The 26,061-nt window shown below is 42.3% G+C and overlaps 1 protein-coding gene and 1 long non-coding RNA gene across 4 annotated transcripts in view; one reads left to right on the forward strand and one right to left on the reverse strand.

The window, feature by feature from the left end:
- The window catches only part of LOC141758935 (stonustoxin subunit beta-like), an 89,611-nt gene that overhangs the window by 46,769 nt on the left and 16,781 nt on the right, over positions 1-26,061 (forward strand). The window lies entirely within an intron of this gene.
- Positions 13,506-26,061, reverse strand: part of LOC141758944 (uncharacterized) — a 31,010-nt gene continuing 18,454 nt past the window's right edge. The window contains exons 2-3 of one of the 2 annotated variants that reach the window (XR_012591988.1): positions 14,325-14,478; positions 13,506-13,819 (exon numbers count right to left, since the gene is read on the reverse strand). This is a non-coding gene — a long non-coding RNA (uncharacterized LOC141758944). Of the gene's footprint in view, positions 13,820-14,324; positions 14,495-26,061 lie in introns of those variants that run through there. The other variant, XR_012591987.1, reaches the window with a different exon arrangement.

Consider the following 26,061-nt stretch of genomic DNA (forward strand, 5'->3'; position numbering starts at 1 on the left):
AAAAAGGAACAAAGAAAACAAAGAAAACCATACATGACCAACACTGGACTATCGATCAGCTGTTTAAGTAATGTATTCGTAGATGGTATTTGAATGTGGATTTGTTAGAGGATTGACGGATGTGAAGAGGGCAGCTATTCCAGTGACTGATGGCACGGTAAATGACCGTCTTTTTTAAGGCATTCGATTTTGGGTGAGGTAACATGAGTTGGCCATCACCCGCTGTTCTAGTGAAATGACTGTGAACGTCCCTGCATCTGCTAATTTGACTGTATAAAAACTCGGGTTTAGTAGAATAAATGCTGTTACTAAAGAATGTCGCTGTGCTTAAGGCAAGTCTTTTCTCTACTGGTAACCATGACAGTTTATGATGCATGCTGTCTGTGTTCGTTCTCATGGGGCAGTGTAACACAAGTCTTGCAGCTCTGTTTTGTGCAATTTGTAGTTTCCGCAGTATGCTTTTCGGTGCAGAAGACCATACAGGTGAGCAATAGTCCAGGTGGCTTAAACTTAAAGATTTAACTACTTGTCCCAGAACGTGTGCTGGAACATACGGAAGGCATTTTTTTGCCATGGAGATACCATTTCCCATTTTCCTGACAATTGTTACAACCCGGCTCAAAGGTTGCAACAAAAATGGGAGACCAGACGAGTTTAAAAATAGTAACAGGCATTTATTTAACAAACTAACAATCAATAACTAAATAAACGTGGAAAGTCAGTAATCAGTAATGTAGGCATGTGTGGGTGTGTGAAAATGTCTGCTGCAAACAAAACCAAAACAGGTGTGCCAGCCAAGGAAGAGAGAGAGACATCTGTTGAAAGGTAGAGCTTTTATCCCAACCACACCAAGCCCAGGTGTGGCTCATCAACCTGACGACCCTCTCCTGCAAAACAAAGGAGAACCAGCAAAAAGACACAGGACACCTAGTGGAGTGGAGGGGTCGTCACATCCCCATCCATAAAAACGGTGTTCCCACCGGGAATGCCGACAGAGAAAACACTTCTAACAAAATACAATAAACTACATAGCCTAATAATTTCAAAAAATAAACCTTTCATACTGACCAGTTCTGTAGTGTGTCACCCAGGCAGCCAACCAATCACCACACTGCAACCCAGCAACTCCAACACCTGGAGAAGCATTTAAGAATTTACAGCATAGAGAGATTAGACAGTAATGGTACATCACCAGATATAAAATCAAGATGTTCTTTGGAGGGTTGGTCTATACATGGAAATCCAAGACTACGTGGTTAACATACAGATCGTCAAACAATGTGCAAGTATCGGACAAAGTGACGTGCAAAATCCCAGCTACCAAAACACACAGAACGGATATAAGCGCTACCCAAAAGTAGCATCAAAAGGTTCCTCTACAACAAAGGCTCACTAGCCAAACAAGTCGTCCCAAGACGCACAGCACAAAGAGGCAACCAAACTACAACAAAGCTCACACCAACCAAGGCATGAACTGTAGCGCTTATGTTCCCACGGCTAACAGGCCAAGCTACCAAGTTGCACGTCACAGCACAACCAATGACAATTCACCACATCCCTCCTGTAACCATTTACTTGCCGACCATATGAACCACTATAACTTCCTGCAACAGCCATCATTCAGGTTCTCACAAATGGAGCACCTTCAGTGTAACTGGGTCCAACTACCCAGAAACCCTCCAGGCTGTGCAGAACTCTCATAACTGGGTCCAACTACCCCAGCCATCACACACTATTGGTCTAAAGGCACCAACAGAGCCAACAGACAGTGTTGCCCAGGTCAAATAGTGCACAAAAGAGACAATGTCTACCAAACTAATGTGGAAGTCTCCCCCTACCTAAACTACCCATCTTAAACTAATCTACCTCACTGAACCCTAGTCTTCATGCAGATTAGCGGGAGGCTCTTTAAACACTTAAACCAGTAGCCTCGGTTAGGCCCCCAGCAAGCTGGTTACCCACCTGACAGCTCTGGATGTGTCCCCGAGACAACTGCTCTGACCGCACACCACACAAAAATAACAAACTAAAAAAAGAAAACCAACGAGCCCAAATGGACCACATTGCTATGCCTACCCAGGGAAACTCCACAAAAGCTAAAAGTTACTCACTAGAGGACCCTGCAATCACTGCTGATAGCTCACACCTGCCAACCCGTGTTAACACTGGCTGCAGGACCAACAGAACTCAGTGCCACAAAATCACCAGCATGCACAACTCAATACTAACACACCAGAACAAATCAGCAACTTGTTATCCAATTCAGCTGCTTACATTCACCAAAAAAAACAGCAGAACAGCCTACTTACCACACTCGACCATGTCTCCCAAAAATCTAGATGCACAACTCAATTTACAAAATGAGGTGCACCTGCCGACTAAGCAACAACTGATCTCATTCATGAAACCACAGTCTCTGCCAATCAAGCATTAACAACTTGTAGAACCAACTGCACAATACCAATCTAAACTGGGTCAAACAAATTAGGACGAGCCCCCATTTGTTACAACCCGGCTCAAAGGTTGCAACAAAAATGGGAGACCAGACGAGTTTAAAAATAGTAACAGGCATTTATTTAACAAACTAACAATCAATAACTAAATAAACGTGGAAAGTCAGTAATCAGTAATGTAGGCATGTGTGGGTGTGTGAAAATGTCTGCTGCAAACAAAACCAAAACAGGTGTGCCAGCCAAGGAAGAGAGAGAGACATCTGTTGAAAGGTAGAGAGCTTTTATCCCAACCACACCAAGCCCAGGTGTGGCTCATCAACCTGACGACCCTCTCCTGCAAAACAAAGGAGAACCAGCAAAAAGACACAGGACACCTAGTGGAGTGGAGGGGTCGTCACATCCCCATCCATAAAAACGGTGTTCCCACCGGGAATGCCGACAGAGAAAACACTTCTAACAAAATACAATAAACTACATAGCCTAATAATTTCAAAAAATAAACCTTTCATACTGACCAGTTCTGTAGTGTGTCACCCAGGCAGCCAACCAATCACCACACTGCAACCCAGCAACTCCAACACCTGGAGAAGCATTTAAGAATTTACAGCATAGAGAGATTAGACAGTAATGGTACATCACCAGATATAAAATCAAGATGTTCTTTGGAGGGTTGGTCTATACATGGAAATCCAAGACTACGTGGTTAACATACAGATCGTCAAACAATGTGCAAGTATCGGACAAAGTGCTGTCCCTGGATTGCCTGATAAAAAAAAAAAAAAAAAAAAAAAAAAAAAAAAAAAAAAAAAAAAAAAAAAAAAAAAAAAAAAAAAAAAAAACCCCCCCCACATAAATACAAACCCACCGGAGTTGTCACAACCTCACATCCAACCAATACTCCTTACCCTCTGGACAAGGCGTCGGCCACAATATTTTCTGAACCCTTTTTATGTTTAATCACAAGGTTGCGTTCCTGTACCAGCAGGGCCCAGCGCATGAGCCGCTGGTTGTGGTTATACATCCGCGACAACGGATATGAGTCGGGTACGGTGACGGCGTTTACTTTACGAAAATCAGTAATGAACCTGGGTGAACCATCTGATTTAGCCTCCAGCAAACAGGGGGAGCTCCACGAACTAGTGCTGGGCTTGGCCAGGCCATTTTCCAACAGATATCTTACCTCTTTTTTCATCAGCTCTCTTTTAATCTGGTTAACACGATAAGAGTGCTGCTTAATTGATCGGGCATCTTTTACATCTATGTCATGTTCTAGTACCGTCGTACGAGTGGGAACATCACCAAAAAGACACGGATACTCAGCTACTAAGTTAACAATGTCCTGCTGCTGTTCTGCGTTCAGATGATTAAGCAGATGTGGTAACTCTTTCAGCATCTCTGAATTTGGTAACCGCGCACTGTGCTGTGAGGAGGGGCGTACAGCCAAGCCATCCTCGTCACCAGGACTTTTTTCGGCTACAATGAGCGCGGAGCAACCACTTACTGGAGAGGGGTCCTGTCTTGGGGAGCGAGTTTTCACGTCACGAGAGTGATACATTTTTAACATGTTCACATGGCAAACACGAGTTTTGCGCTTTCGGTCAGGAGTATTTATCACGTAGTCTGTCTCACCAAGTTTCTTTTGGATACTATACGGTCCGGAAAAACGCGCAGAGAGGGAAGAGCCCGGAATGGGTAACAGAGCCAACACTTGGTCACCCACTTCAAAGTGTCTGGCAACAGCGGATCGGTCGAACTGTTTTTTCATCTCCACCTGGGAGCTGGCGAGTGCGTCTCTCGCCAAACTACGAGCGTGATGCAAACGGTCACGGAATCTACTTACGTAGTCAAGCACATTACTCTCCTCGGACAACTCAGCCACGAGGAATCTATCTTTCAGCACCTTTAAAGGGCCGCGAACGGCGTGCCCAAAAACAAGCTCCCCTGGGCTGAATCCTAGAGATTCCTGTACGGATTCACGGGCGGCAAACAACGCAAACGGAATACCCTCATCCCAGCTTTTGTCTGACTCCAGACAGTATTTACGCAGCATGGATTTCAAGGTCTGATGCCAACGCTCCAGCGCGCCCTGTGACTCTGGGTGGTAGGCACTGGAGATCACATGTTTTACCCCTAAGGACTGAAGAATCTGTCCGAAGAGCTTGGATTTAAAATTGGTGCCTTGATCAGTCTGTACTACTTTTGGTAGACCAAAGGTAGTGAAAAACTTGGTCAGCGCTTTAACTATGGAACTGGATGTTATTTGGCGCAGCGGCACTGCTTCAGGGAACCGAGTGGAGGCGCACATAATGGTAAGTAGATACTGATTACCTGACTTCGACTTCGGTAGTGGCCCAACATAGTCTACTATGACTCTCTCAAATGGTTCACCGATAGCAGGTATCGGGCGCAGCGGTGCCGGCGGGATGGTCTGGTTTGGCTTACCTGCTAATTGACAAACATGACAAGTGCGACAATGGTTAACGACCTCAGATTTTAACCCTGGCCAGAAGAAGTGTTTCAGAATGAGGTTGTACGTCTTGTTAACTCCCAAATGCCCAGCCCACGGGCTTTCGTGTGCTAGAGTTAAAACATGCCCACGATAACTAACAGGAACAACAATTTGGTGGATGACATTCCACCCCACTCCAGCAGTTATCGTGGGAGACCATTTACGCATGAGAATGTCATCTTCCACATAATACTGGGCATCAGGGTTACTGGATGCATCACTTACCGTGGCAGACAAACATTTCCTCAGGCTTTTGTCTGCCCTTTGAGCAGCGATGAGCCGCTCCCGAGTTACAGGCAGCCGGAGCTCAGGAGATGCGGTGCTAATATTTACCTGTTCTTTTACCTCCTTAGGAGGAGAATGGGACGTCACAATGGCGTCTAGTTCGGTCTCACCTGCAAGGACTTTCAACAGCACACTGTCGGTTAGATCAACATCATTACTTCTGTCACTCTCTGCAGCACGCTTCTGTTTTTGAGCGCGCGTCATTACGCACGACGGGAACAAAGCCAGCAGCTCCGACTCATCACTGTTAGCGGCGAGTCTTGGGCTGACAGGGAGTATCGGTGCCCTGTCTAACACCTCAAGCGTAGGCGTCACCTTACCCCCGGCAATGTCATTCCCCATTAACATTACGATGCCACGGATTGGCAACGCCGGGCAGACCGCTACCGGGAAGAAACCGCTTATTAATTTGGACTGCACATGCACCCGGTGCACTGGCCGCGGAACACAACCCATTTCGATTCCACTGAGCATCGTACTGTAGCCACACGCCGATTGCTCTGAAAATGGTAACGATTTTGCAATTATAACAGACTGGGAACCCCCGGTGTCGCGCAAAATCTGTATGGGACGCTGATCACCTGGCGCGCCGGTTAGCGACACTAAGCCCTCTATAATAAACGGCCTGAAGCAGGGATCAGGACTATCATCATCACACGGGTCTGTGGGATTTCCAATACGCCCTGATTTAATTAAGCCGATGCCTTTAGGCTGGCGCACAGCCGGAGACGGCTGCTGCTCCTCCTTACGTTTCAATAACAAACAATTTGCAATGACGTGTCCGGCCTTGTGGCAGTAGTAACACTCCCTCTCCTCTCTGCGCACGAGAGGAGCTCTGCTAGGACCTCTATCAACAGAGGCAGCGGGAACGAAACGAGGCCTGTCAGAAAAAGAGGACGAAGTGAACGTAACCTTGTGTGTAAGCATATACTCATCCGCCATAACAGCTGCAGCAGCCAGAGTGTTTACTTTCTGCTCATTCAAATGCACAACCATGCGCTCAGGCAAACAATTTTTAAACTCTTCCAACAACATTAACTCACGAAGGGCAGAAAAATCATTACATTCCTTAGCGGAACACCATTTGTCAAAGAGACTTCCCTTATCCCTCGCAAACTCCACATAAGTTTGGGTGGCGGACTTTTTCTGGGCTCTAAATTTTTGCCTATAAGCCTCTGGCACCAATTCATAGGCGCGCAGAATGGCGGCTTTCACAGTGTCATAATCTTTACTAGCCTCAAGAGGGAGCGCTGCTACTACCTCTTGGGCTTTACCAGATAACCTACATTGTAGTAGTAGGGACCACATCTCAACAGGCCATTTAAGAGCCAGCGCAATGCGCTCAAAGGCGCTAAAGTAACAGTCCACTTCGGTTTCTCGGAACTGTGGGACTAAAGCGATGTTTTTACTAATGTCAAAAGCTCTTGGTGAATAACTAGCGAGCATTGAGGGTGAGCCAGCTGACGCAGAAGCTGCCTCTGCCGTAAGCGTTTCCCTCTGTAAATCAATCTCCATCTGACGTAGCCTTACATCTTTATCTGCCTCTATCTCCATTTTTTTAACTTGCAGGCGGAAGTCAAGCTCTGCCTGACGTTCCTGCGCATGAGTCTGAGCCTCGAGGTGGAGACGAGCCAGGCGTACTTTTAAACGTGCCTCGTCTCGAGATCCTGCAGAACCAGGCGATAGGGGATCGTATCGAGGGAGAGTAACCGGCGTCTTAACCCGGCCCTCCGCCTCGAAGGCAATACCCGGGGCTGGTTTCGGCTCTCGCTCAGCCACAGTACTGGGAGTTCCACCCTCAGCCAGAGCGACTTCCTCCTGCATACTGGACTCTGCAGGCGCCAACATCTCAATCACCCTCAGCTCAACAAGTTTATTCACCACTAACTGCTTTAGTTCTTTCTTAATTAGCTGCCTCGATGCCGAGAAACTGAAGTGGCTGGCAATTTCTAACAGGTCGTCCTTTCTACACAGCGCAAGTTGATCACGGGTGGGGGTTTGAAGAAAACGCTCTAAATTGAACGCCATAGCACCCCCGGTGCAAACAATCAATCAATTAATTTAAACAAGTAATTCTCGGGAATAATTAATATCCCGGGACGAGCCCCCATTTATGTTACAACCCGGAGTGGGGTAGGGGTAAAGGAAGTAACATTTGAGCCGATGTTATCAGGCAATCACTTGTTTATTAATTAGTGATTGAAATTAAAGCAACATACAACAATACAATACTAACAATACCGAACGGTCACCTCGGCGACCGTAACAGTGCTCGACCCATGACAGTTGATTGTCTATGGTTAGTCCCAGTAATGTGACCTTATCCACCTGCTGTATAGGTTCACTGTCCAAGTAGAGATTCATTGTGGGCATAGATGACAGCTTATGACTAGATCCAAAAATAATGGATTTGGTTTTTGAGATATTTAGTACCAACTTATTTTGTTTTATCCAATCGTAGACCAAGTTTAGGTCTGAAGATAGAACTTGGTCTAGTTCGCCGCTTGTATTTGCTGCGTAATACAGTGTGGAATCATCGGCGTACATTTGTATACTGGCTTTATGCAATACAGATGGCAAGTCATTTGTGAAGATGGAGTACAGGAGAGGTCCAAGACAGCTGCCCTGCGGCAGGCCACAGTTAAGCCCTTTACTGTTAGACATGCTGCCATTGTAATACACCCTTTGTGTTCTGCATAAAAGATAATTCTTCATAAATGTGATTGCAGTTGATCTAAATCCATAACGTTGTAGTTTATTAATTAAAAGGTCATGATCTATGACATCAAATGCCGCGCTGAAATCCAGTAACACTGCACCTGTTATCCTAGAATTATCTATCTCTTTTAGCCAGTCGTCTGTCATTTGCGTTAGTGCAGAACAAGTGGAGTAGTGATGTCTGTAAGCATGTTGAAATCTAGTGTACAGGCCATTACAGTCAAAGTAATCTTGTATTTGTGAATGGACTATTCTCTCCATCAGTTTGCTTAGTACAGGGAGAATACTGATGGGTCTGCTGTTCTGCCCAGTAAATGTTAATCTGCCATCTTTAGGTAAGGGAATTATTTTACCTTCTTTCCAAATACTAGGATATATACCTTCCATTAGACATTTATTTAATATGTGACATATGGGACCAGAAATGTAATCGGCTGAGAGACAAAGTACCTTACTGTCCAGCATATCAGTGCCTACGGAGCCATAATCAGGAAGGGCTTTTAACAACTTCCTTACTTCACTCTCATCCACACTGTTAAACTGAAATGAACAACTTTTGTTAATCATTATATTTTTACTTATAAGGTTGAGAGTATTGGAATCCATGTTGCTCATATTCTTCCTTAGTGCATCGACCTTATTCACAAAGTAATCATTAAAATAATTGGCTATGTCAAATGGTTTAGTCAAAAACCTGCCATCCGACTGAACAAAAGAAGGGCTCCCAGTTTTATTTCTCCCCATTATTTCATTTAAGGTTCTCCAGAGTTCTTTACCATCTAGTTTCACTGCATTTATTTTATTTTTATAATATTCCTTTTTCATGCTTTTATTCTGTTTTGTCACTCGGTTTCTCAATTGACAATATTTTAGTCTGTCTTCCACAGATCCTGACTTTGCTAATGTGGATTTGGCTTTGTCTCTCTGTTTCATAAGGTCTTTTAAAGACTCATTCAACCATGGAGCTGGTCTGGATTTGGCAGTATACTTCTTCATGGGAGCATGGTTGTCGACAATCCTCATAAAGATGTTCATAAAAATATGTAAAGAAGCCTCAGGCTCCTGTGTAGCATACACATCGGCCCAGTTTACATTCCTGACATCCTCCAAAAAACGTTCTGAGATGAATTTCTTATACATTCTCTTATTAATAATTTTGACACCACATTTAGGAATTTTGGTTCTCCTGGTAATAGCTATAATGTTATGGTCACTGAACCCTACAGGTAGAGAGACTGGTTTAGTGCAGCGCTCAGGAGCATTTGTGTAAATATGGTCGATGCAAGTGGCAGATGTATGACCAGCACTGTTAGTACAGACTCTGGTCGGTTGAGAAATCATCTGTGATAGATTACAAGCACTGACTAGTGACACCATCTTCTTTTTCATCGGGCATTGACTTGCAAGCCAGTCAATATTCATGTCCCCTAATATGAAAATTTCACCATTCACATCTGCAGCTCTGTCAATTAGTTCACATAAGTCATTCAGATAATGAGTATCAGTTCCTGGAGGCCTGTAGCAACAGCCTATCAAGATTGGTTTTAAGTGAGGAAGATGTACTCTAACCCATAAGGATTCTAAATTATTTGGCATGAGCTCAGCACACAGTGTTGCAGGAAAATTGTTTTTTATATATATCGCTACTCCACCTCCATGTATATTTCTGTCCCTCCTGAAGATGTTATAGCCATCAATAGATACCTCAGCATTCTGGATAGTTACATCCAAGTGGGTCTCAGACACAGCCAAGATGTGGATGGTGTTATTCTGAGTGAGATTGTTCAGTTCATGTACCTTATTTCTGACACTGCAGATATTCAAATGAGCCATAATAAGGCCCTTTGTAGGAGATGTTAACATGCTGAAAATCATAATTTTAAATATGTTCTTACATTTTTTTGGTTTGTATAAACTGTGATGGCATTTAGTGGTTTGAAATGAATCACAGAAAATAATATGGAATGAGAGCGTTTGTTAGTCATTGTCTGTGTGGTTATCTCCAAGATGTTAGAATGCAGTAGAGATAGTAACCTGCATGGAATAATCCTACCTCCATGATAGTCCCAGCAGCAGGTCATTTATTCACCAAACTTATCCAGTTCATTGCTGTCTCTTATATAGAGAACTTTTGCTGCCTCTGGCGTCGATCCATTCAACTTAATGAATACTTTGCAATTCATAGTCCAAGTTGCCTGGATCTTGTTTTGTTTTCTTAATATGCGTGCTCGTCTAGCGATGTCCGCGTTCTTCTTGGTGAGGTGTTCATTGATGTACACATTAGACCCCTTTAGTTTCCTTCCTTGCCTGAGGAGCGCATACTTTTTCTTCCTGTTGGTGAAGCGGATTAATATTGCTGGTGGCGCATCTTTGTTTTTGCTGGGCAGAGTGTGACAGGCTTCGATGTCATCGCTGTCAACAAGAATGTTTTTACTCTCCAAGAAGCCCACTACTTGTTGTTCCAGTGACTCTTTTTCGGCCTCGGAAACATCGACCCCGCGCCGGGCAGCGGTTTCCACGGAGGCCGCTGCCACCCTGGCATAGGACTGATGCCTCGTCTTCAGGCCGCTGATGATTAGATCGTTCATCCGTGAGTATTGTTCGAGATCAGACACTCGATTCTCCAGGAATGTAATCTTTATGTCTTTTTCCATGTTTTGCTTTTTAAGTGATTGGACTTCTCCCATCAGCTCCATTATCCTCTTTTGTTGAACGGCAACCGTTGCGAGCTCGGCTGACATGAAGTCGAGCGATTTTTTAATCTCTTCCATCTCCTCATCGGGGATGGTTGCAGGTTTCCTCGGCATTTTGCTGTGCCGCAAGCAGTTCAAGTGTGTGTGAATTACGATATTAAGTCACCGAGTCACGATATTGGGCAAATAGAACAGCAACAGCTTCCGCGTTGTCGGCGTTGTCGGCTGTCACTCGTGACCTTTTCTTCTCTCACTTATCATTAGCATCACTTTGGCTGAATGGATCTGTCTGTCTAACGTGTTGTGGATTTAAAAAAGGGGCGTGTGTAGCAGCTGTAGAATGGTTGCTTGTAGATTGCAAGACACCACTCAGACCAGGAATCAGGATCTGCACATTTATTCTCCTATAAGGAGTAGCACAGGGCAGTCAACACACACACACACACTCAGTGGCAGGCTCTGTCTCAGTCCCCTGCAGCAGTCAGACAATATGCAAATGAGCGAAAAACTCCGACGGAGTTAACAGAAGTAAAAGTCATATTTTGGCCGTTCGAAACCAAATGACAACCTCAGAAACATATTGATAACGATGCTTCATTGTATTTGCATACAGTTTAAGCCAGAATACACAACTTTTAAACATGCTAGCTTAACCAGAGGAGGACGAGCCTCACAACACATCTTACCAGTGCACAAGCTGTCCATGCTTTGGCTATGTGTGATTTGTGCGTCAACAATTAAAGCCCCCCTGCTACAACAGGTAACCCGGAACCATGAAAACACCACTGTTTCATTCACTCAATACAAAGTTAACACAAATAAACTTACAATACAGATAATTTGGCTGATATTGATGACAAAGTAAAGTATAACACACCGGTTTTGAGAATGTTCACTAAACAAAATGAAAATAATAAAAATAACATAACCAACATATTGACTCAGCTACACGTGGCTCGAACAAACGGTTTGGTTAAATTTGCAAAGATGGTTAAATTTGAACAATCTGCTTTCTAGAGTATTTTTAAAATCTATTTATATTTATATATATATTTAAATTCAATCCATTTTTAAATGTGTGTATTTATTTATGCATGATTTTCCCTTTGTATTTCACCCCTTATTTATTTCCTGTCTGTATTCTGTTCTTTATACTTTGTTTTGCACATTTCTTTTTTACATTTCATTATGCATTTTTTGCCTCATTAGGTAAATGAGGGGTCTGTCACTCCGTTGTCACCCATAAATAAATAAAAAGTAAATGCAAAAATAAAAAAAAAATAAATGCAAAATTAAATAAATAAATCCAAAAATTTATAGAAATAAAAATAGAAATAAATTAAAGTGAAAATTAAACAGAAGAGTAAATAAATAAGGTAATTAATACAAAGATAAATAAACTGCGTTTTTGTAGCTCTTAAACTGAACCTGCTAGAGCAGGGGTCTCAAACTCGCGGCCCGCGGGCCAATTGCGGCCCGCAAGACGATATTTTGTGGCCCCCACCTTGATATGAAAGTTTAATGTTAGTGCGGCCCGCAAATTTTTATTTTTTTTATAAAGTTTTTTATAAAGTTTTTTTTGGGGGCATTTTTTCATTTTTATTGACAGGACAGTGGATAGAGTCTTGGAAAGGGGGGAGAGAGAGAGTGGATGCGGAAAGGGCCACAGGCCGGATTCGAACCCGGGCCGCCGCGGTCAGGACCAAGTCTTGTTACATGGGCGCCCGCTCTACCAACTGAGCTAACCAGGCGCCCTCGGCCCGCGAGTTTTATGTGAATGGCAGTTTGCCGTGGAAGGTCCCTTTGTTGCGCGAGCCCGAGCTGAACGAACCTACCAATCACAGCGGGGTATATGGCTCCCGGGGACGGGCAATCGGCCGGGCTTGATGCAAGCAGAGAAACATTTCACAACAACTGTGGCGGCGCCCGTGTAACATCGCATAAGCTTGATTAAAGCTTGATTTATACTTCTGCGTTGAATCGACGCCGTAGCCTGACGTGCACCTCTCCAGAAATGTAACTACACGTCGCGGCGACGCAGACCGCAACAGCTGTGATTGGTCCAGTCTCTCAGCGATGCTGAGCGGCCAGGACCAAGTTCTACTTCTCTCTGCCTCCATCTTTTCAATGTTTGTTCACACAAATCCACTCAGATATATTTTCTCTTTTCGGCGTTGCAGTAATGTCAGTAAAAGTTCTGTGGTTCAACAGTTATTAGCTCCAACTCCGCTCAGTTTCTGTTTGTAGTACAAGAAGAAGAAGGAAACTCATAGAGACGCCGCCGCCAACTAGCGGTTTGGTGGTGTAATTGCAGAGCAACACAAACACAGCAGGCACAACTTTATTGCGGAGTGACACCAAGTGGAATGAATATATATCTTGTCACACAGCCCCAATCATGTCTTTTTCAAAGCCTGCAGTGAAGAGAAAGGTTGGTGACGAGCACAGACAATTTCAGGAAAAGTGGGAGACGCAATAGAGGCCATGTTCAGAAGAACCGTTCATGTTCTTCAATGTTCCATTAATGTTCAGGACAGTTCATGTTCAGAAGAACCGTTCATGTTCTTCAATGTTCCATTAATGTTCAGGACAGTTCATGTTCAGAAGAACCCATTCAAGTTAAAGAACTGTTAATAATGACGTTTGAGAAGATTGTTGTTTTTTTTAACAAAGCTTTTTTTGTGGAATACCTGATGCGGCCCAGCCTCACCCAGACTCTGCCTCCAGCGGCCCCCAGGTAAATTGAGTTTGAGACCACTGTGCTAGAGCCTCTGAAAGACAGTGAAGTCGGTCGGGATCGCGGGTCTCAGAGGGTTAACAGGTAACATAAGGGGAAAAAAGGCCTGCTTCAAATCAAATGCATTTATTGCACCACCCTGTCACTTTCAGACTTCTCAAAATATACAGAAACATTTAATCAGAACATGCCCCATCATTAATCACAGACATTCAATCTAAATCCAGATGTCCCATAATAATAGTAATAGAACAATAACAACACAAATAAGTCAGTAGAAATAATCTATCTCCTTTTAAACTGGACAGCAGCCCTCCACACGTCAGCTCCTTGTCCCAGTGTGATGTCCTCCGGTAAAGACTCGAGCCCCAGCAGGACTGGAAGGCCTTTCTTCTCCAAGTGGCTCTCTAAGGTGGACCTGATGCTGCAGACAGCAGGGAGGGAGGGCACAGAGAAAACAACTGTTAGCACCGCATCCATTGTTTTCACCAGGAGCATGCCTATTCACTTCACCGTCCAGCTGCTGCTTCAATAGAGATGACCTGTGACTGAGGGGAGACAACTTAAAGCTCCTCTCCCCTGACAGATGGCCGCCTGGAGGGGTCACGCTCTGGTCCTGGAAGTCAAAAGGCTCCAAGTCCCCGGGTGAGACCTCCACACTTTACTCTGATTAAAGCTGTCAGGAATCAATGGATTCCTTTAGACCAGGGTGGTAATCTCTGACCTGACAATAGGCACACTTCTTACATTCATGAGCTTACAAACAATTCCTAAAAACACCTCTTGGGTAAACTCGGGAATAGATGTCAATAATGCAAATGTTTTAGGATTGTTTTACCATTTGTTGCATCACCTCCAACAAAAACTCACAAATGGTGAGTTGTGTTTTCACTATAGAGGGGGTTTTAGTACAAATGGTTGGTGCTTACTCCCAGTGTGGTTGGTAACGCTGGTCGGGCGCGGCGGTGCTCGTCTTCAGCAGCAGGATTTCATGCAGCTCCAGAGAGAAAGTGTCAACATCTGTGACGGCGAGGAAAACCTTCAGCCCTTTCTTCTCCTCCTCGGACAGCTTCTGCTGGAACTCTGAGTGGTTTGAGGCCACAGGTATCGCTGTTAACAAGCATCTCTGATTCTTACAAACAGTCCCTTTAATATATATATATAAATATTTAAAAGTGGGCATGTCTGTAAAGGGGAGACTCGTGGGTACCCATAGAACCCATTTTCATTCACATATCTTTATATGATACCAGTATCTTCACTCTAGCTTTAAAACTGAGCCTGCTACAACCTCCTAACCTTGAAGGAATTAGTGGTGTCTATTTGCGTTAATGCGTTATTATCACGTTCACTTTTAACAGTTATAATTAACTTTGATGAAGTGAAAACACACTGTGAAAGGGTTAAAGTTGTAAGACGTAAACACGGACAACTCCCAGACCGGACAACAGCGTGGTGTCGACCTGTCAATCACAAGGTAGCCCCGCCCTAAAGCATCCCCTGCTTTATGGTCTATCTGACTCTAAATGGGACCATCATTTACTAAATGAACATCATGCTGTATTGAAGAAGACTTGAAACTAGAGATTGAGACCATAAACTCATGTTTACAATGTTAACTGAGGTAATAAATCAAGAGAGAAGTAGGCTCATTATCTCATAGACTTCTATGCAACCAGACTTCTTTTAGCACCCAGAGCCCCCTGCTGGCTGTTAGAGAGAATGCAGGTTTAAGACACTTCAGCATTGACTTCACTTCTCAGACCTGCAGGTAGCCCACTGGCGAGATCCAGGCATCGTGATTGATAACCCTTTAACTATTGTGTGTTACTTCATGCACCTGCAGCCTCGTGGAACACAGCTCCTCCTTGATCTATTGTTGCTTGGATTTTAAATGTATTAACTCTGTCTTTGTCTACACTAGGACTTTCAGGTAATTATTGATCTTGATAATAATGTAGCGGTCTCAGGAACTCATGAATCAAATATCATACAAATGGTGTTTACATGGTATATAGTAGTAGGAGAGGTTTTGTAGCCTTAACCTTTATCTGACTATATGCAATCAGATGTTAGAAGACTTATCCAACCTGCTTCCTCTTAAAGGAGCTGCTTCCACTTTCACCTCCTCTATGAGCCTCACTTTGACCTCCGTCCTCAATGTGTGTCTGCGACATACTCCAACAAAAGTACAGCTTCAAAGAAATGGGATATGTTTATGGTATATGGTTGAGAATTATTTGAATTTCTCTCACAGTCTTTGATGCTTTGACTTCATATTATACTGTATATCTCAATGTATTCATGTATAGTTTTCAATGCAACTACATTCTACTGAGGAAATGGTTCCTATGAAACCTTTTCACACTGAGGTCTGTGGACTAATACAAAAACTGACATTGTTATTGGACTTGGTTTTGAAAACATCCCTTTCTCCCACCTTAGTTAGTCAGTGATTACTGTATTGAAGATAGTTATAAAGTCTGGATTATGTTTTCTATTGATTTAACCCTTTATTAGTTAGTCTCCTTGAGATCAAGATCTCCTTTTCAAGACAGACATGTGCAAACATACAGTATACAGCAAGCGTACCTTACAGGGAGAAGTCAGGCTGTTGTGGCTGATGGTGCTGAATCAAGCATCAGCACAGAGGGAGTAAAGTACCCACCACAACATGTTCAACTCAGGTCTTTACTCATTTCTTGACTTAAAGAGAGAACAATCTTATCCAACGGTTGGGTCAAGTTTCATCCATAAACGTCGAAAACCTCGAACCAACCACATACTGTAGGTCAGGGGTCAGCAACCTTTACTATCAAAAGAGCCATTTTAGGCAAAAATAATAAATAAAAAATCTGTCTGGAGCCGCAAAACATTTGATCATTGTGATGAAGGTAACACAGTTTACAGTCTAAGTATATAGTATATAAGTCTAATGCAGTGAGGGCCAAAGACACAATGTACTACGGAGTATTAGGACCACATTGAGGGAAAAAACATCTGAGATTTACAGAATAAAGTCCTAATATTACGAGAATAAAGTCATAACTTTACGAGAAAAAAGTCGTAATATTACGAGAATAAAGTCATAACTTTACGAGAAAAAAAGAAAATAACACTTAAAATTATTTCTTTATAATATTATGACTTTATTCTCATAATACTAAAAAAAAATTTTTTTAATTCATGACTTTATTCTCGAAATCTCAGATTAATTTTTTTTCCTCAATGTGGCCCTAATACTCCGTCGTACCGTCGTACCATAGACCTACAACAATGATAAATAAAAATACAAATTATTATTATCTAGTCTAGTCTGCCGAATCCAAAGAAGACTTCCACCGGCCGAGCTAGCTAACTTCCTGTTAGCCCTGTGCTAATTTGAATGGGGATAAAATAATGAAGTCGTGTGGCTCTTCTAGACTTTCCAAATGTTATCGGACTGAATTTATTAAATTGTGATAGTGAAACGAGTCATTCCGCGGGGTTGTAAAATAATGTATCCACTGTAGTGACGTAGTAGGCAACAGCTGCTACGACAGAACCTACAACTCTGTTGTCTGGTTGTTCGTGTCGTGCTTTAGTTTAGAGCAGAGCAGATTCATAAATAACATTATCTAAAATAAAACTCAGAAATTGGTCATCGTTATTGTGGAAGCTTTTATCGTGAACATTTTCGAGATCGTTTTATCGCTCAGCCCTAGAACATTCTCATGAAGGTCATTTTGTAAGTCAAGTCAATTTTATTTGTAAAGCCCAAAATCACAAATAAAAAATGTGCCTTAATGGGCTTTACAACCTGTACAGGATACGACACCCTCTGTCCTTTACAGTGAGACCCTCTCATCGGATAAGGAAAAACTCCCCCCTAAAAAAAACCCTCTTTTAATAAAGTCAAAATTCAGTGACAAATGACTTACCTCGACGTTGGAGGATTTGTTGTCCTAACCACTGAGTTATGACCATTTAAATGCATCATATTGCTTTCACAAAAATAATACATCCAATGTAAATAGAGTCAAATTCATATATTCGCACGTCCCTTGGGTTTGTGCAAATAGAAATGTTCATCATTTTATTCTCTTCAAACTAGACTACTATTCAAACTATTAATATTTCAGAAATGTGCTTTATATCAGGTTATAGTAGTATTAGTGTTTTTATGTAATGAAAACTATTTCAGTTATTATTAAACTTCCTGGCCTGAACAAAGTCCTTTCTGTTAAATACATAGATGCCTTTCTGCCAAAGATTCTTTGTTGTTTCAGCAGTTACTCAGAAACTATTGCAACACTGGGAACCAATCAAGTATTTTTTCCACAGAAATCATCAGGTCATGGGAAGCTTTTTATTTTCATATTTATCAGTTGGCTAGGTGTGTCATTATTTCTGTAAAAAGCCTTCTGTTACACAACAACTACTATAAATCTTATTATGCTGGTTATATTGCTATTGTCCCCATTGTGGATGAGAGCCAGCAAGGCAGATGCCTTTCTGTAAAGTCGATGTTGTTGTTTCAGCAGTTACTCAGAAACTATGTATTCGTGGTGGATGGGTCAAACGAACACAAGACTTTCAACCAGAGACCACTGTTCATGTCCCGCGTGAAACAGTAAGTTATTTTGTCACGTCAGTTGTTAGTCATGTGACTTGTTAGTATCGCCCGTCTCGTGGGTCACAGGCTGTATTCAAAACTGCCTACTACATACAGTACTACTGACGAACGCAGTATGCAGTATAGAGTACATGCTGCATACTGCGTTCCTCAGTAGTATGCAGTATGAAACAGTTAAAGTGATGTATTTGCAGTATGCCAGGCCAGGCTTTAGCCTTTGAACAAGCTCTTAAAGCACTGGATTAAAAAAACAAACTCGTACCATCGAAAATTACAACTTTGTAACTTAGTAATGTTCATAACTGTAAACTGTAAATGACCAGAGTCAACATGTTTTGTTTCATTTAATTTCACTTAAAGGTCACATATTATGCTCATTTCCAGGTTCATAGATGTATTTTAATGTTGCACTAGAACATGTTTACATGCTGCAATGTTCAAAAAACCCTTTATTCTTCTCATACTGCAGCCTGAGTCTGCCTGCCTCAGAGACTAATTCAGCCTCTGTCTGAAAACCACTGATTCACAGCCTGTCTCCTCCCACTCTGCTCTGATTGGTCAGCGTTTTCTGTCAATCTCAACAACAACAGCGTCACCCTCCCCCTCCCTCCCGGAGAAGCTCTCTCTCTGAGAGACGAGTGGAGAGATAGCAGCTAGAATAGAGCTTATAAACCACTTTAAAGTTTATAAACCAGAAACTTCACCCAGCGCACGTTACCGGAGGAATCTGATCAGAAATCGGCGACACATGATGAACATCTGCGGTCCAGATTCCAGGTTTTCCTGACGGTTTCTCTCAGGTAAATAATGCTGTTTATATCTCTGTTAGTTAGCTCAGTGTTTACCTCATGCATCAACTCTGTAAACCGTAAACATACACTCTGTTTTACGTCTGTCTTTACAGATCCATCTGTGAGAAATGACCGACAGAATCATCCCAGAGGAGAGCAGATAGCTGAGAGCAGATAGCTCTGTTTACATGGAGATACAAAGCTAACCCGGTAGCATGTAGCTAACCCGTTAGCATGTAGCTACATGCTAACGGGTTAGCTACATGCTACCGCTATGAGACGGTGTGTAAACACAGCGACCATCAGGGTGGAAAATAGAAGATGTGAAACAGTAGTCAGTTCATTATTTCTGCTAAAAGATAAATGTATGGAAGATCAGAGTAATGGTATATTATTTACAGTAGTAGCTGTCTCTGTGTTACCATGACTACAGACCACCGGAGCTTAGCTTACCATAGTTTACCAGAGCTGAAGACTTTCTCCTGTACCATGTTAACATAACTAACTAACAGGTGAGATGATTACAAATGCTGTGAATAATTAATATTGTCATCTGTCAACTCAAATAAAGTTTGACTGTGAAACAGAAATGTGTTGTGTTGCTTACAAGTCACTATTTACTACCTGTACTCTGCTACATGCATGACATCAAATATATATAATATATAAATATCATCTGTTTAAACAGTGTAATTACATAAAGCCTTTGTGAAAGAACATGTTATATTTAGATGATGGGAGTACATGAAGCCTGTTCTGCTGGTTCTTGCAGACTTTGCTCAAGTTAGGTTGAGGAGGAGAGACAGTGACGCGCTGTGGGGCGGGGTCAGCTACTGAAGGTTCTCTCTGGTTCGACCAGGAAACCCTTACATGGCTTGCATTTCTCTAATGACGTCAGAAGAGAAGGAAAAAAAGCGATTTTTTTTTCTGCACCCATTTCCGGACAAATGGAGCAGGAGAAAAAGAGAGAGGATGGTCTTTTATGATACTATGGTGACTTGTAGACACACTGGGGACAGATATTGATGTTTAAAAGACATGGAAAAGTGCATTTTGCATAATAGGTGACCTTTAAGCCATGACAAAAAGTTGCCAAAGTGTGATGCTGAACTTGAACTGGCCAAGTTTATGACATATTTGGGTTTTTTGTGGGGGGGGTTCTGTTACGATGTAAGCCACATCTTTATTTTATTTAATGTTCTGTTGTTTCTGGCTTTATGAAGGTTAATGTATGCATAATGAACGCCTCATTATTAAAGTTATAATGTGACTACAGGCGTCATGTGTTTCCATGTCCGGAGGCGTGTCATGGGAGGACAACTTCCCCAGACTTGAAACTAGAGATTGAGACCATAAACTCATGTTTACAATGTTAACTGAGGTAATAAATCAAGAGAGAAGTAGGCTCATTATCTTATAGACTTCTATACAATCAGACTTCTTTTAGCACCCAGAGCCCCCTGCTGGCTGTTAGAGAGAATGCAGGTTTAAGACACTTCAGCATTGACTTCACTTCTCAGACCTGCAGGTAGCCCACTGGCGAGATCCAGGCATCGTGATTGATGACCCTTTAACTATTGTGTGTTACTTCATGCACCTGCAGCCTCGTGGAACACAGCTCCTCCTTGATCTATTGTTGCTTGGATTTTAAATGGATTAACTCTGTCTTTCTTTACACTAGGATTTTCAGGTAATTATTGATCTTGATAATAATGTAGAGGTCTCAGGAACTCATGAATCAAATATCATACAAATGGTGTTTACATGGTATATAGTAGGAGAGGTATTGTAGCCTTAACCTTTATCTGACTATATGCAATCAGATGTTAGAAGACTTATCCAACCTGCTTCCTCTTAAAGGAGCTGCTCCCACTTTCACCTCCTCTATGAGCCTCACTTTGACCTCCGTCCTCAATGTGTGTCTGCGACATACTCCAACAAAAGTACAGCTTCAAAGAAATGGGATATGTTTATGGTATATGGTTGAGAATTATTTGAATTTCTCTCACAGTCTTTGATGCTTTGACTTCATATTATACTGTATATCTCAATGTATTCATGTATAGTTTTCAATGCAACTACATTCTACTGAGGAAATGGTTCCTATGAAACCTTTTCACACTGAGGTCTGTGGACTAATACAAAAACTGACATTGTTATTGGACTTGGTTTTGAAAACATCCCTTTCTCCCACCTTAGTTAGTCAGTGATTACTGTATTGAAGATAGTTATAAAGTCTGGATTATGTTTTCTATTGATTTAACCCTTTATTAGTTAGTCTCCTTGAGATCAAGATCTCCTTTTCAAGACAGACATGTGCAAACATACAGTATACAGCAAGCGTACCTTACAGGGAGAAGTCAGGCTGTTGTGGCTGATGGTGCTGAATCAAGCATCAGCACAGAGGGAGTAAAGTACCCACCACAACATGTTCAACTCAGGTCTTTACTCATTTCTTGACTTAAAGAGAGAACAATCTTATCCAACGGTTGGGTCAAGTTTCATCCATAAACGTCGAAAACCTCGAACCAACCACATACTGTAGGTCAGGGGTCAGCAACCTTTACTATCAAAAGAGCCATTTTAGGCAAAAATAAATAAATAAAAAATCTGTCTGGAGCCGCAAAACATTTGATCATTGTGATGAAGGTAACACAGTTTACAGTCTAAGTATATAGTATATAAGTCTAATGCAGTGAGGGCCAAAGACACAATGTACTACGGAGTATTAGGACCACATTGAGGGAAAAAACATCTGAGATTTACAGAATAAAGTCATAACTTTACGAGAAAAAAAGAAAATAACACGTAAAATTACTTCTTTATAATATTATGACTTTATTCTCATAATACTAAAACCTTTTTTCTTTATAAACTTATGACTTTATTCTCATAATATTATGACTTTATTCTTGAAATCTCAGATTTATTTTTTTCCCTCAATGTGGCCCTAATACTCCGTCGTACCGTCGTACCATAGAACTACAACAATGATAAATAAAAATGAAAATGTAAACAAAAAAATCCACAGGGAGCCGCTGGAGAGGAGCTGAAGAGCTGCAGGTTGCTGACCCCTGGCATGGTGTATTCCAACCTCTTGGATTCCTGCTAAAATAACATCCCACTACGTTTGGCCTAGAGAGAGGACAGTCATTATTTGCACGGCCAAAAGACATTTCTTGTCGTTGAAATGCTTTCAGCATTTGAAAATAAAACAACACATCTTGATGAACCATTTTTCCAGTGAGGACAGTCTGGCTCATGACAGTTTAGTACAAATAATCCTTTTATAAGGTTTTCATATTCCCTGACAGGACTGAGGAATTCTGACGAATATATTACGGCTTTCAGCCGATCAGTTCTCTCTGACTATGTGTATTTTGATCCAGAAGCAGATTAAAAATGCAGTTTAACATTTTCTATTATTGAAACAACGTAATTACAGGATTGCACATCCCTTTTGGACGGGCCATGGGGGTCCAGACCCGTCCAAAAAGGTCACTGTGCCCCCTCAGCTGAATTCTCTCCTGACAAAAAACTAAACTGAAATAACAGCTAAGCTATAAGTAAAATTAAGTCATTCAGTTTGGTAATGGAAGGACTTAACACTGCAATGCAAAATAAAGCACAAAACAGTGATAGTTTTGCATTTAGGAAACAACTAGGACATGTACTTGGGCTTGATTACATTGTTTTCTTTTGGAGTGTCCTAACTGGCTGCGAACAACACGGCGCTGCACAGCGACACGGCGCTGCACAGCGACACGGCGCTGCACAGCGACACGGCGCTGCACAGCAACACGGCGCTGCACAGCAACACGGCGCTGCACAGCGCGGCGTGACGTTTTGTCTGAACTTCTATCGGATACACGGTTCCTATTTTTTCCTGTCACTCATATTGAGAGGAACGGCTGATTAGTTTAGATAAAATGAGCCGAGAAAACCGGGTCAGTTGTCCTGGATGTAAATGAAAATATTAACTTGATTACTGACACTTTCAGCACAGGCATTGACGCTAGCAGTTATATGTAATAAAGTTCACTAGTGAAACTTTATTACGAGCTACCTGTCAAAAAATATAACAGCCACCTCACTAATGGTTCAAATAAAACATGAACACACAGCACAAAGAGACAACTATGGAAACTCTGGGATATATGAGCCGTCACTACAATATTCCAGTCAGAAGCCTCGTTTTGATCCGCTCCGTTTGCGTGTTTGTTTGTTGTTGTTTTTTTTAATCTAGCTCAATAGAAAAGAATGAGAGAAAGTAGACCTACAAACCTGGTGCATTAAAGCACAATTAGGACCAAGAGAGTAAAAGGCATCCTGTGCTCCTCTCACATCTTACTACTTCTACCTGTTTGGATTATTCTGTTCAGTATTGTGGAATAAAACAATGGACTAATGTTACACTACAGCAGGCTGAGCAGGGACAACAACTGGTGAGTGAAACATCCACATTTAGTCTTTATTAACTTCAATTATAGTAATGAAGAAATCAGTCAGACTGTTAGATTAATGTGTTGTTTAACTGCCTGTTTACTGGATCTCAGCACCCGTGTGTGCACATTTTAACCCTGGCACGAGCAAGACGCAGGGCGTGCCTGAGGAGTTATCTGTAGCCTCCAGTACCTCCTCATTTCACTACAGAAACCAAAATAAGGCCTGAGGAGTTATCTTTAGCCTCCAGTACCTTCTCATTTCAAAACAGAAACCAAAATAAGGTGGCAGCAGGCTGGAGAACATCACTAGATAACAACCTACTCCCATTTGGTTATATGGTATGTTATTTCCAGTAAATATCATAAATAAAACGTGTTTTCTGATAAAAAAAAAGTACGAACGTAGGAAGATAACAAGTACTACTAACATCTTTGAGGTGGTTACGTCTTCAGCTACAGTCTGATCTGGAGCTCACAGCTGATATGTTCCTGGTTTGTTTACATGATATAACAGAAGTGCAGATTTAACGTATTTAGTGGACAGAGAGCTTCAGATGCGCGATGCAGCGCGATAGTTGGACGCTCTCATCCAGTTAGGACACGGTGTTAGTTTATAACCTGTTTTTGTGGACATAACAGCATGTGTGTGTGTGTGTGCGTGCGTGCCTGTGCGCATAAGTGGCAGTATGTATACACCTCTCTGTCAGCTTATTTCTTTCATGAAACATGATAATGTTAAAGATACACTTAATAAAGGCTATATGAGGTGAAATAAAAAGCTGATTGCCCATCCGCCCCTAACACTCTGGCGCCGACCCTGGGGGCACCCTGACCGGTCTGCAGCTACGCAGCCCCATACGCAACAAACTGCTCCTCACTGTGTGTTCTGACACCTTTCTATCGGAACCAGCATTCACTTTTCCAGCAGTTTGATCTCCAGTAGCTCTTCTATTGGATCAGACAACACGGGCCAGCCTTCGCTCCTCACGTGCATCAATGAGCCTCGGGACCGACCCTGTCGCCGGTTCACCGGTTTTCCTTCCTTGGACCACTTTTGGTATGTCCTGACCACTGCAGACCGGGAACATCCCACAAGAGCTGCAGTTCTGGAGATGCTCTGAACCGGTCGTCTAGCCAGCACTATTTGGCCCTTGTTGTCAAAGTCGCTCACATCCTTACGCTGGCCCATTTTTCTTCTTCCAACACAAAGTTCAAAGTTCAAAATGTTCACTTGCTGTCTAATATATCCCCCCCACTGCCAGGTGCCATGGTAACGTGATAATCAATGTTATTCTCTTTCCCAGTCAGTGGTCATTATCTTGTTAATGTTATTGCTGATCGGTGTATTTTGGCAGAAAGGCATATGGGTATTTAACAGAAAGAACTTTGTTCAGGTCAGGAAGTTTAATAGTGCCCAGTTTCCAACAAACATAGCAAACAGGATGCAAACAGCGGTCTCCTGCATGGTCTGCTGACCAAACTATCCACCCTAAGAGGTTTTGCAGTGCTAAAATAACATCCCACTACGTTTGGCCTAGAGAGAGGACAGTCATTATTTGCACGGCAAAAAGACATTTCTTGTCGTTGAAATGCTTTCAGCATTTGAAAAAACCCAACACATCTTGATGAACCATTTTTCCAGTGAGGACAGTCTGGCTCATGACAGTTTAGTACAAATCATCATTTTACAAGGTTTTCATATTCCCTGACTGGACTGAGGAATTCTGCCGAATTTATTACGTCTTTCAGCCAATTGGTTCTCTCTGACTATGTGTATTCTGATCCAGAAGCAGATTAAAAATGCATTTAACATTTTCTATTATTGAAACAACACAATTACAGGATTGCACATCCCTGGTGAACATAATGCTCGAAGGGCACCACCGACTAGTCGACAACTTGGACCACTAGCCAGTGATGTGGAAAGTCATCAAGTTATGGATAACAGGCATATAGCCAGCATAATAAGATTTACAGTAGTTAATGTGTAACAGACGTTTTCCTATAGAAGTGAAAACACACCTAGTGGTAAATATGACTATAAAGACCTTCCCATGACCTGATGATTTCTGTGGAACAAATACTTGATTAGTGTTGTAATAGTTTCTGAGTAACTGCTGAAACAACAAAATAGGTTTTATAGATGATGGACACCCGAACATACAGTAAGAAAGACACCGATCAGCCATCACATTATGACCACCGGCCTAATATCGAGTAGGTCCCCCTCCTAGACCTCTGAAGGTCTGCTGTGGTATCTGGCACCAAGCCGTCAGTAGCAGATCCTTTAAGTCCTGTATAAGTTGCGAGGTGGGGCCTCTGTGGATCGGCCTTGTTTGTCCAGCACATCCCACAGATGCTCCATCGGATTGAGATCTGGAGAATTTGGAGGCCGAGTCAACACCTCCAACTCGTCGTTGTGTTCCTCTAACCATTCTTGAACCATGTTTGCAGTGTGGCAGGGCGCATTATCCTGCTGAAAGAGGTCACTGCCATTAGGGAATACCGTTTCCATGACGCTTTTTGGCGGTGGACACGGGTCAGCACGGGGCACCCAGCGTCGGCGTTAGGGACGGGCCATGGGGGTCCAGGCCCGTCCAAAAAGGTCACTGTGCCCCCTGAGCTGAATTCTCTCCTGACAAAAAACTAAACTGAAATAACAGCTAAGCTATAAGTAAAATGAAGTCATTCAGTTTGGTAATGGAAGGACTTAACACTGCAATGCAAAATAAAGCACAAAACAGTGATAGTTTTGCATTTAGGAAACAACTAGGACATGTACTTGGGCTTGATTACATTGTTTTCTATTGGAGGG

Source organism: Sebastes fasciatus, chromosome 20 (genome assembly GCF_043250625.1).
Source record: "Sebastes fasciatus isolate fSebFas1 chromosome 20, fSebFas1.pri, whole genome shotgun sequence".
Classification (NCBI taxonomy): domain Eukaryota; kingdom Metazoa; phylum Chordata; class Actinopteri; order Perciformes; family Sebastidae; genus Sebastes; species Sebastes fasciatus.